This window comes from Manduca sexta, chromosome 9 (assembly GCF_014839805.1).
Source record: "Manduca sexta isolate Smith_Timp_Sample1 chromosome 9, JHU_Msex_v1.0, whole genome shotgun sequence".
Classification (NCBI taxonomy): Eukaryota; Metazoa; Arthropoda; class Insecta; order Lepidoptera; family Sphingidae; genus Manduca; species Manduca sexta.
This window is the reverse complement of record NC_051123.1, coordinates 6,103,430-6,114,311: the sequence shown is the minus strand read 5'-3', so window position 1 is coordinate 6,114,311 and position 10,882 is coordinate 6,103,430.

Below are 10,882 nucleotides of genomic sequence, written 5' to 3'. Positions count from 1 at the left end.
ATATGGAATTATCTAAAGGTCAAGTTTACGATGGAGAACGCTGTGATTCTTTATGATACTTAATTATATCTTTAGGAGGGAAAGAGACAGGTGTAGTTTATTCATTCGTCGTTTAATTAAGGGTGCGCTCACGCAAACAGGTTGGCTATATGTAATGGAATTGGCTATTAAGGCTGTGTTTATGCGTTAAAATATTGATAAAAAACCCCGCGTTCAGAAACCCGTACGATTCAACATTAGTCATGATATTTGGAACAATTGTAACTGTTAAAATTAAAGCAGTGGAGTATGTCGAGTATTGGATAGAAGTCAAATGTCCATGGAAGATGCTTTGATGAAATAATCTGTTGTTGGCGATTAATGTCTATAAACGAACATGAATGTTACATAATAATGTAGGATATATAATTCCAGTCTTCTTGAGTACTGTGAAAGATGATGTTGCTGACGGAGTTTCTTACGTCGCTTTTTCACAGCGATAACACGTTGCGAAGTGCTGATTCATTGACATTCTTCAAAGCTATTTAAATCATAATTTAAAGAGCTTTGAAAAATGATTTTTTTATTATTTGATTTGAATTTAAATTTGTAGCTTTAAATTATGGTGTAGGACGGCGGACGGGAACAACAAAACATTAACTACAAAGACTTCGAGGTAGAGTTGTGTTTAATGGTATATTCGAAGTGCTATTAATAATATTAAAGAGATACTTTGTGATAAACCATTTTTTAAAGTTGACGCCAGCGAGATTATTCGCCGATGTAAGCATAATTAAAAGTTCTTGGTGCTATTGCTATTGTCTACGGACAGGCGCGGCACTTATCTTCAACCGAGAGAGTTTGTTTCGACTTACTGCATTAAAAGCATTCTTTGATGTTAAGACTTGGCGATTAAACAGTAGATACTTAAATGTACATTCGTTTTGATTTGATAATTTAATACTGGTTTAGTAGGTACATAATGTAGCGTCAATAAGTGTTGTTTTCCAGTAGCTATAGTGTGAGAGATGGACAAAAGTGGATATAAAAAAGTACTTAGCTAATCCGCCAGAGGCGCCAAAAGCCTCTCACAGTGTAAAATCAATAAACATTCAGAAAAAAAGTCGGCAGTCTCATCGCATCCTGAATTTAAATTTTAATAATCATCTGCAGTTCGAAATAATAGCGGCGGGAAATGAGCTAATGAGCCCGTTGTCATGGCAACCGTTGAAACAGCCTGAGAGGCTGCGCCTGCTCGTGATTAGGTAAGTGACGTAGCAGTGCACGACGGAAAATGCATTAACGGAGGGTAGATGCATAAGGGTTGGGATACACTGGGTTTCATATTGACCAGTTTTCAGGGTTTGATATCTAAAGGGTGGAAACACTATATGGCTCAATCTTATAAATCTATGATTTTTATACTATCAAAATGTGTTAGACGGAATTCTAAAGAAATAATACTAAGACCAAAGTGCTTTGACTGCCTCGGTGGCTTAGTTATATCACTGCAGTGCTGTCTCGGGTTTGATCCCCGGCTTGGGCAGTGATATTGTCTTTTTTCTATTTAGTATTAAATCGGAGTGTAAAAGGTGTGCCCGATATGATATGCCTGGCTCGCCGCTTGTCGCATTAAGGAACAGAATACAGCGCCAAGTGGATGCACTCTTTGCACCTCTGCCTACCCTTTGGGGCATAAGTCATGAGTGTCTGCGTACAAAGGTGTTTGTGTACGGGACCTTCAGTGAAGGGGTTGCACTTAGTAACTATTTTTACCTTGGAAAAAATTACAGCCTGACAATATCTTCGGAGCAGTAAAGTCCAACAGACTCATTGGTCGTAACACTACACCAGTAAAGTTAAAGGGATTTGACTTCATATTTTAAGAAGAGTTCAAAAAGGGACATGATTTTAAAGCCGCAGTGCAGCCGGTTCGTGGTAAAAAAAAAAATACTAAAGTCAATACATATACCTCCAAATATAAGTACATATTTCACCCCACTTTACAGGCTTGCCTAGTGTGGGGACCCTTGCCAACACATTTCTAGTTTTAAGAATGTACTTCATACTTTGTATTTTCGTCGTGTATAACTTTTCTATGTCAAATAAACATTTTGTCCTTTTCATTATTGTTCATACTTATATTATGAATTAGTCGTACTTCAGACTTATTAAATACCTAAGAAAATCATCAATGCGGATTTAAAGCACACATATGTACATAATCTATAATATAAAAAAGAATCGTTGAATGTCTTGCTTACCGCAAATCTCGAGAGCAGCTGAACCGATTTCGCTAATTCTTTTTTTATAATATTCCTTGAAGTACGAGGATGGTTCTTACGGAGAGCAAAAATTTAAAAATTGCTTGAAAAAGTCTAAAAACAACACTTTCCTATATTCCCATACAAAGGATTCGTAATAATACTTAAAAGTAATTTGGACTTTAGTACCATATCATAAAGTTTAAGTGTTAGTGGAGGGGTTCCGGGCAGGCAAAACAATTGAGTGACGTTAAATGACGTTTTACAAATAGACGCGTCATACACTAACAAAATTGCACATAAAAACGGCGCACTATACACTATAGTCACATACCTATACATATAAATTACAAATTAGCTCGAAGAAGGAATACAAAGATTAGGCATACGTTCATTAGAAAAGGATATATATACATCGACAGTTACAGCTCGCATTGATACGTCACGAGCGTGGACCGCCGTCGCCATGACAGTCGAATAAAATGCATTTATTAGTTAAAAAATAAGTTAATAGTGTATACTTATTACAAACGTATGAAGTAAAACATTTTTTTAATCCACAGTTAAAGTATAATTTGTACATCGTCTAAAACCACAGGAAGGCATTTTTATTTATCAAAATACTAAAAGTTGTAAGCCGACTAGCCGCGACAGTGGTTGGAGGTTGACTACGTGAATGTCGGGCAATTACCTTACTTTCTTCTTTCCAATATTGAGCTCAGACAACGTATCTATGTAATAAAAACATCTTAGGTGACGTTAGTATCGTATAAATATTAAGTCTATATGTTAACTGTTAGGTGATACCAAGTTCGCTGGGTCACCTAGTAATAAATGTAAATAATATGTTATAATATTTGTGGATAAAGTTGAAATCGGTGTGTCCCGCCCGTAACCTCTTTCAGAGAACAAAGCTCTGTTAGCGCAATAAATTATAGCTAATTTGTAGAATGCCTGCTTGAATCAAATGAAATAGTTTAAGCGTTGAAGAATAGTGCAACATTAAATCTTCTACTCGTCTACTGTGTATTGTTAAACGCTGAGCGCATGAGACTTATCGTTGGAAATTGTGTTTTATTTCTTTAAACATAAAGATATTAACTTTTTACTCAACATTATATAAATAACTCACTTTTCATTACAGCTTTCATCCAACTTAAACCTACTTAATCTTATTGTATTGTTTATTTATTTTTTCTTACCTTACTCCATCGATATATATGTACTACTTAATAGATCTGGCGTTCCATACTCTTATAGTGTTCGACTCAACTGTACTGCAATCCGTACTCCTGACTTTAGTATGATTTCAAAATTGACTGCATGTGGTTATTTATGTACGGAGTGGCGCTCAACCTGGATGTGAATAAAAAATATTAGTCACATAAGTAAAAATATTTGTTGTCCAAGTGAATAAATTGGTTATAACAGCGACGTTTTGGTTGCCATTTTAGTTCAGATTTTAAACAAATAGTTTATTAGGATGTTCATGTCTTTAGAATATACGTTAATGTCTTACTCAAATAAAAGATTATTTGTTGGTAGGTTACCGCTGTAAACCATCCGGGTAATACCTCAGGAAGTTAGAAGAGAGTCAAAACTAACGCTCCTTGGAACTACTGTCAGGGTCAGCATGAGCTAAACCGCTTGCTTTCGCCTGTATAGTTTTAAGATGTTACATGTTTAATAATAATAGATATAAGTAGAAAATAATTCAGTATTTATTTTATTTATTTTTCCTATGATTAATATTATTCCCTTAATATTAATCATAGGAAGAATTGACTTAATCGGAACACAATTAGATCATAAATATAACGCATCCACTAGTCCAGGTGATAACAGCACAACACCAAAATTAGCAGCGTAACAAATATGATAGTTTCAAAATTTCATTATATTATTGACATGCCGTGATGCTGAATACTGCCCGTAAAATTACCAATAGTTAGTAATTATTTGCTATAAGGTTCTTAATAATTATTGATTATTATTATAGAATTATTATGAGTTGTCTATAAGCATCAATAAATGATATCAAATTTATATTTTTCTTACCTCAAAAATGACGGTGCACGTAAAATTATTGAATCCACATCAGTGGTGAAAGATACTTTCAAATTCCAATTTATGTTGATCCAAAACCTCGTATTGTTTCATCCTATAGGCGGATCCATCTAATCTGGTAATACTTTGAGAAACTTGTATCGGCGATTCAGCTGCGACGGGTATCGAATTTCAAACAAAACAAGACTTTAAATTTATAACGATACAGTTGAAATCGACTGCAGCTGCGCGATTGATGAGACAATCTCCTTAAGCCTTTGATAGTCGAAAATGGGTCTTATTGAGGTAGCAATAAGGCAAATAGCGTGATGTATAGTTGTTTATGTGTGGTTGCTAATCGGCGTGATCAGGCGCCTTCCATCCGTCTTGGAACGTTCGATGGAAGATTAGTAGGGTGGGTGTAGTGATGTGCTGAGAAAAAGACATCGATATTATTTTTCTTAAATATACATTGATTTGGTTTAGTCACTTCAGGTTTTTTGAAGAATGTATTTTATATTTCTTTATACCCTCAGCCTACTACACGAAATAAAATAATCCACGTCTCTGCCAATAGAACATTTTGTATCACTACTATTAATTGAAATAAATCTTAATTTCCATCATAGACCTTGAATAAAATCCATCAGGTAGGTAGATGACAATTTGTGCGAACAGTGCCCAACATAGGGTAGTAGGTAATACGATACTAATACGATAGGTAAAATTCTAATTTCCAAAATACGAATGGTCTAGAAATTAGAATCTTGTCTATTATTTATGTGGTTTTATTTTATTGCAAATGACTGTTTAACTTCATTAATGTTGAAGACATTCTCATTGAAAGTTCACATTTCGAGTTGGGAGCTGACATGTATAAAATTGTTCACTGTAATGACCTAAGTTTCCAACAATTTCCAGTTTTCATCCGCCACTGTGTCAGCGGCAGAATGAGGGAAATACAATATTTTTTAATTTGGATCTAGCTGTACCAGTTCACTTAGGTTGCGTAAATTTGTATTTCATGTCAAACTTAAAAACCCTTGAAATTGTAGTTTATCATATACTTATACAATATTATGTAATTAAACCACAATAGATATCAAACTCAATTTACTTATAGATATATTTAACAATACTAATCTATTTATTTCTCTAGCTTTCGGAAGTACTTATCCGATCATTGGAAATACTTCGAAGTATACAATCTTTAGCATTGCTATTCAGCTCTAACTTATCACAACTATTATCAAGCTGATATAACTGGCAGAAATACCACACAATGTGAACAAATATCGACAAATCTTTACATCACTAGTGTCAGTTACGCCAGATAACAGTAGCAAGAAGCTCGGCTCGCAGCTGAGTGAGGGTAATTTTGTTTCGAAACATCTTCTAGTACCGTGGTTGCAGGGATACCAACATGACGAAATTTCAACTAAAATTGTTGTTATTTATCGGGTGTGATTTAGGACAGTCTGTGTCCCAAAGAAGAACCCTGTTAAGATATCTTTAGGGGACCTCCTATAGCTGACTAGAATGATCCTGGAGAGGTATCTATTAGTAGAGGAGTTTCATGGACAGTAATAGGTCAATATAACTTAATTGGTGACTGGATAAAACAAGAGCACGTTTTGGAAGTAAAACTAATTAGAGTAAATATGCCGGAAACATCTTTCAGTTAGGGATGATATGTATAGCAGTAGTACAGTATAATGTTAATGGGTCGATATTATGGTTATTATCTCGGGGACATAGAGTCTATTTCAGGTATTTACTAATTCGGTTTGGTAATGTCCGAAGTTAGTAAAAATCTTTATCTCTATAAATAGTGGTTTATAGTTAACGTATGAGGGTGTAGAGCTGGTGGAAGTAGAATCATAGTCAATATTATTAAGCGAATTTAAATCGTTGTTTCTATAAAGGATAATAAAAATGTCATTTATATGCGCTATATTTAATCTTAATCCACTAATCATGGTACTATATACGTTAATATGCAAGTTTCTAGCATACTTACGAACTTAGTAATATGAATATTTTCAATATCAGTACGTTTATTATTTACCAGGAAAGCGTAATGTATCATTCATAAGTTAATGCCAAATAAAATTTCATTTGGGTTTCCGAAAAACCCGGCTATCAGCAATATTAATGGCAACCCTAGCAGGTAAATGTAATTTGAAAAAAATCTATACTCATGGTTTATTTTGACTCAGTTCCTTTAGCGTCGAACATTAAATGGTATGCGATTTATTTGTGCGTATTTAGTCGCATTTACACTTATTTCAATTGAGTCGGAATGGAATTAATGTGAATTGAATACAGTCTTTCTTTCACTTTTTAAAAAGGCTTACATTGTCGAGATTTATTTCCGAATGATAATATTGCCGCGCTAAGCTCAAAAGCGGTATCTGAAAAAAAAAACAAAATATTGTTTTTTATGGCGTCGGATAGATTAAAGAAATGCCCATCCAATGAACTTACCTAAATAACGGTATCTTGATTAGAACTTGTTAAACAAAAACTTATAGTTTTCTCTATCTCAATTTTACTTAAGGTGGTAGCTCAAGGTCCATTTTCATACATTTTGTTTCGGCTTTAATCTGGGTAACTAAACAAGTATTGGCAAGTAAAGAATTTCGTCATATTAAATTTTAAAGGCCGAAATATCCATGATTATTAATTATTTTTACATTTTTCTTTCAACTGCGAGAACTAATCACTAACTAGACGTGAATTTAAATTCTTTTACTTGCCAATACTTGTTCAGTTACCCAGATTAAAGCCGAAACAAAATGTATGAAAATGGACCTTGAGCTACCACCTTAAAAAACTATATTTACAAAACTTCGATTATCTCGATATAAGGTTTTCTTGACATACCGCATTTGCGCTTAGCACGGCAGAATAGGATACTTTAAATACTTTGGGAGAGGTTAAGAATAGATAGATCGAATATTGTATTTATAACAAAATATTAATGATTAGTTTTACGAATTGAAACTCGCAAATCGAATAAAACATGCAATTTAAAAAAATCATGTCAACAGTAAATAAAGAGATCCCAGTTCCTCATCGTGGTATTCAATTTATTTTTCCATTATTAGACATAAAAATATAAAATGTAAGATCTCGGGAAGCCATCTTTGAAGCGAGCATTTTCTGTCCTCAATTTTTATGATTTTCTCAAAATTATCGTAACGGCTCCGAGACTTGCAAAATGATGTAATCATCCGAAGTGTTGGGAAGGAAAAATGTACATTTTAATCCCTAGGGACTCTAGATTGGATTTTAGGAGATAAAGTAAGCATAACGTTATGTCGCAGATAATATTTAAAATTGGGTTTTTATAAGAAAACAAAATGGGTTTGCAAAATACTATGTACTATGTATTTAGGGCAAATTTAAGTACACTAATATCAAAGATAGCATTTTATGTATCTTTTTATAAACTCTAAATATCCCTTCCATCGGTCCCTTATTAAGGATTGTGACTCTCAATTATTTTGAGGTGTCTCTCCATCGGCTTCGGTCTTCTGCCTAACGAAGTGCTGGATTAATAGGAACCTTCAGCGCATTGGCAATGGTCTACCTGTCTTTTGTGGCTTCACCTCTTTTCTAAAAATAATATATAGTTACATATAGATTTAAGTATTTCTCATGCTATTTCTACAGTCAATGTCCTTTCTATTACATTAAATCAACATATTATTCTTTAAGGTTTTGACAATATGCTTGATTAATTGATTATCGAAAGGAAGCAGCAATTGCTCTGTAAGTTTCGCATTGGGTCACATCGATTTTATAAATGTCCTGCCCTTGACTTCACCTTGAACTTGACCCTTCTTCGAAGGACGGTGTTAATTTAGCTCTATTTACGAGCTGAAAGTAACTTTAACTTTAAATATTCCTAAAAAAAATAAAGTTTCTTAATGTCTACTGATAAAACGTTGTTCGAATGAAACCGAAACTTTTCTTATTAAAGTAAAAATTCGGCGATATATCAAAGAAGGAATAAAATAAAGATTAAAAACGCTGAAACGCTATCTGCCATCACAATTAAATTTTTTATGAAGTAAAGATGATGTATATTCAGGGTGGAAGCCGGCAAAACGACATTTTTATGTTAGGCCCACAATATTTTCAGACACCGTTTTCTTGTGTTCAAACCAGAAGTTACAAATCAATGCATATGTACCACAACGGTCTTTTATACAATCGAATGAATTCAAAAAGTAACTTTATATCAAATAAAATCAATTTAAATAATACAAATATTAAATTGTCTGATATTAAATAATAAGGCATTTAAATAATATTTTGATAAGTAATCACCAAGAATAATTTATTGTATAAAAATGATTTATAATTAAGTCCGACGGAAAGTAACAAAACGTTAGTTATTATTTACATTTTACTCTATAAATATTATTAAAAACATTATAATAATCAGCCAAAACGTCAATTAAGGTTATTAAATATTAGATGAACTGCTAAAGCATGGAACGAAAGTCGATAACAGAACATTTATTTAGTGCGGATGTGTTTTTATTTTGTTAATGTTATTATAAAGCATTTTACTTTATTTGTTTCTATTGCTTGGATATTTTTTATAAAAACTCCGAGCATAAAGTAAAAAGTAATTATATTCTATAGGAATTTAATTGTTGTAGATATGTAATTAATATAGGTAGAAATATTATACTTATTATACTCAAAATCAAAACTTCTTCACAATATATATTCAGTTATGTGTACTGTAGTTAGCATGTTAAGGCAGATTCGATATCAGATGTTATCTAATACCGGTAATTATTCGAATTAGGCTACAAGCCTAAAATATTCATTCTGGAAAATCATGATTTCTGAACGGGGAGTCCTTTATTTCCAATCGTTGCAACGTCAAACGTTATCTTTAAATTGCCTACTACAATATGGGAAAATGCTCATCTACTAGTGTATCGTAATAAGATTTTATTTATCATAATTGCTCTATCCATTATGCTCCTACAGACGCACAATGGCCCGACTTTTTTTTACGGGCTAAGTGCGGAAAAAGGAGCCCATAACCAATATGCTCCTACAGACGCTAGGAATTAAGGAACTTAATGACGTCATTCAAAAACCATTTGCAGTACTATTTATTAATATTAACACAGAAACCAATATTAACATTCAAATAGTAACTAAAGATGGCAGACCTCTTACTGCTCCGGTGATTGCCGCGGTGGGGTAGTTGTATTGCAGTGCATGTGCCACGCTGAGGTTTCGGGTTTGAATCCCTGGTAGGCTCTGATATTGGGTTTTCTATTGCGTATCAGCTCGGAGCCTCAATTTTGTGCCCGATACAAGCTCGCCATCAGCATATCATGGGATGGAATATACATGGCAAAAAAATAGTGCACAAGTTGCGTGACAAATTTAATATTTTAAAATTTTATTCCAATAAGCATTTGACATATTGAACAATTAACATGTTAACAATATGTCCAGATCCCGTTAAGATGAACGAAAACGGTAATATAGGAGCAGATCTTGCCTCAGTTTCCCAAGTGAGGTAATGTGTAACTTAGTATGAATTTTGCTGACGTGAATAACACGGAATTTGATGCTTTTGACGTCACGCAAGAGGACGAGAATAAAAACGCTTCTTGATAAAAAGATGTACAAAAAGTTGAATCACTTTAATAAAAGATAATTAACGGACTTCAAAAAGGGAGGGGGTTCTCAATTCGATGTGTATTTTTTTTAAGTTTGTTAGAAAGTCATCAGAAATTAGTCTTTTATTAACCGAATTGGAAGATTATTTTTGTATTTGAAAGTATATACTTTGAATATAAAGGTAAGTTTTTAAAACGAAATAACTGAAACAAGTAAACGAAATTGCGAATTGTGTTTTCCTGTGAAATTTTGAATTGTGTTTTTGCGTTGAGTTTGATTGAGTGTACTTCTTACATACATAATATATATGTATATTTATATACATAATTTTATAAAAATTATCATACATAAGAATGGAGTCGGTGACTAATTAAAATTGCTAGCTTAGCTAGGCCTTGCCAAAATTATTTTCATAAAAAAGACCTAATGGTTCCTAAAACACATCCTGTATCTTCTTCTTCTCCTTTTCCTATATATGGTTTTGGATTTCCTCAAACTGTCTCAGTTAAAAAAAACATACACTATAAGTAAAGTTAAATTATTATTTAGTGTTTACTGGGTCTTTGAAGGCGGTACAATTGTTTTTATTTATTCATTATCGGTTGAACTGTAACAAAATAGACATTATCCAAAACACTTTATATCTATTATCCCCTGTGACTATGTTGTGAGTTGTGTTGCCGTTTGGGAGTAATTTGTCACTCGCGCCTCAAGTTTGGGACGAGGGCCGCGATACGCACCGATAACACTGCCAATTTGCGTTTGACAGCGTTCAGCGTACTGAAGCTTATCGTGGTACCGCAGACGTATCAAAACGCCAAAACAAACTCTTAATTAAGATGTAGTTGTTTGAACTTTATTGAATTAACTATAAGTCCTTGCCATTGATCAGCGCCTTCCACTCGAGTTTCTTCGAGCGTATTTGGACA